We start from the raw sequence: 2,179 nt of genomic DNA on the forward strand, positions 1-2,179 counted from the left end.
ATGAGAACGGCGCATGATGGCCACATCGCGAACATCCGGCGGCGTTGACTTTTGTCGATAAACGCGCGTCGACACAAAGTAAAACGTGGCCCATCGTTGCTGACAAACGTGACATGGCCCTCGTCACGACAAAGCGCGGATCATTAGCGTAAATCCAAATTTAATAGGCTGAGGGAACAATAATGAGTACACGCCATGATCGTCGTAACATAGAAATATGCATTATTCATAGAATTCCTAATAGCGTAGAAAATCCATTGGCAAATCGACGATGTGACCGTAATAAAAATTTCTTCCTTTTAGAAAGGAACAAGAAAGAAAAAAATTCAACGACAGGTTTCAACTACATTATATTCTCCGATAAATTTGATAAGAATGACATAGATTGGAAAATCGGTTGAGAAATAAATCGAATCATCGTAAAATCTTTTGTAAAATCTTTCGACGTCGATTCCATGAAATGTTGAATCTCAATTCGTGGAATCGATTTCGATAAAACATATAGGTAACGTTTTGTAAACGGGATATATATTTTGTCAATTATAGATGAAGATGGATTTCTAGGAAATTGGAAATTAGGGAGAAACTATGAGAGACGGGTACACACATTTCTAGAAAATCTCAAATATATCTATCCCCCATTGGAAGCGAAAGTAAAACAGGAATACAAGGTACGCCTGTTAATCCCGAGGACAGGATTTTGTCAGTTAGCGAAGCAGAATCCTGACCAGTTAACGAAGCACCGCTATAATCACATAACCAAATAGACGTACAAACGTCGGAAACTAATTCTGTTGCAAATTCATGGTACGCGTGCATAGATCGTTCCGACGTTGTGAAACAGTTGTTGAAACAGAATTCTCGATACTTCGATTCTGCAAATTTGAGGGAAGATGGATCATAGAGATTTCGTAAGTTAACCGCGTCGTTACTATAAAAATCCTTCGCGTAAAAAACGCGTACAAATTTCTATTTTTATCTATGCTCAACTTCCTGCCGTTCTGATTCTTTGACGTGTCGTTCTCGCGGCGTTAATCGATATCCATTAAGATGAGAGTTCGTGGAACCAATGTGGGCAGAAAACGCAACGATCCGAGGGGGAAAGGACGTGGATTAAAGGTGCACCGACTTGTAATTTTTGCTCGATTTCCTATCTGGGACATGGTCTTTGACATTTAAAGAAATAATCGCGATAAGTCCGACAGGAACGGAAGACGACATATTTTCATGCTCTCCTTTTCCAACTTCTCGTTCAATTTAATGATAATAGAAAATACTTCTTTTATTTTTTAAATAATTTAACGAATTCTCGAAGATGAATAAATTTGACGATATCGAAACGAAGCAAAGCAGATAAATTTCGTTCTTCCTTCTCTCCATGGATTTTTATTTTTATCAATCACTATATATAATGATGATATTTCAACGATAAAATTTACACTATACTTTTATTTATATTGGATTAATATAATTTCTTTTATAAGTTTAAATCTTAACTTTACTTTTCATTCATCTCAAACGATACAAAAATCCATTGATTAAATTCTTGTTCAAAGGTATATCGTGTATTAAACTCAAAAGATAAATATATTAAATCAACAGATACACGTGTTTTATCTATTAAGTTAAGGAATAAATGCATATTTTAAACTCCATTAAGAGACAATTATCGTTCGAGAAACGAGCAACGAGAAACTTACCAAAATCCTTGCTGCTCCATTACAGTCGGCACTGAAAGAGTTGGGCGCTAAGCTGAGGAATGGAGGGAACGTGGCAGTGGGAGCAGCGAAAGCACTGCCATATCATTCTGCTCAACCCTTTGTCGTACGTAAAGGAGAACCCGGAACAGGCTGCAGGTGAGTTCTTCTGTATCAGCGGATTTTTTGCTCGACCTCCCCTCCTCACGGATATATCTCGGTTGAGCTCACTCGAACGAGAAAAGGACGATTCTCAAAAGAATCCCGTTTTAGCGGCAAGGACGATTATGCCTTTTTATATCTTCGAAACCCCTAACGTCGTACCGCGACTAATGTTCACGGAACGTTTGAAAAGAGAGATCCTTTGGTCGAACCTCTCGAACCTCTCTGCAACTAATATCCGGATATCCGGATATTCCTCTTCGAAAAAGAACTTTACGCGTCTTCTTTTCTTTTTTTTTCTTTTTCTTTTTTTTTTTTTT

The 2,179-nt window shown here is 37.7% G+C and overlaps 1 protein-coding gene across 1 annotated transcript in view; it reads left to right on the plus strand.

Moving 5' to 3' along the window:
- LOC102678341 (two pore potassium channel protein sup-9) overlaps positions 1 to 2,179 on the plus strand; it is a 122,706-nt gene that overhangs the window by 115,184 nt on the left and 5,343 nt on the right. The window contains exon 2 of the mRNA XM_031508845.1: positions 1,726 to 1,856. The gene's annotated coding sequence lies outside the window, so the exon portion shown is untranslated. The remainder of the gene's footprint in view (positions 1 to 1,725; positions 1,857 to 2,179) is intronic.

This window comes from Apis dorsata, unplaced genomic scaffold (assembly GCF_000469605.1).
Source record: "Apis dorsata unplaced genomic scaffold, Apis dorsata 1.3 scaffold_104, whole genome shotgun sequence".
NCBI classification, from domain to species: domain Eukaryota; kingdom Metazoa; phylum Arthropoda; class Insecta; order Hymenoptera; family Apidae; genus Apis; species Apis dorsata.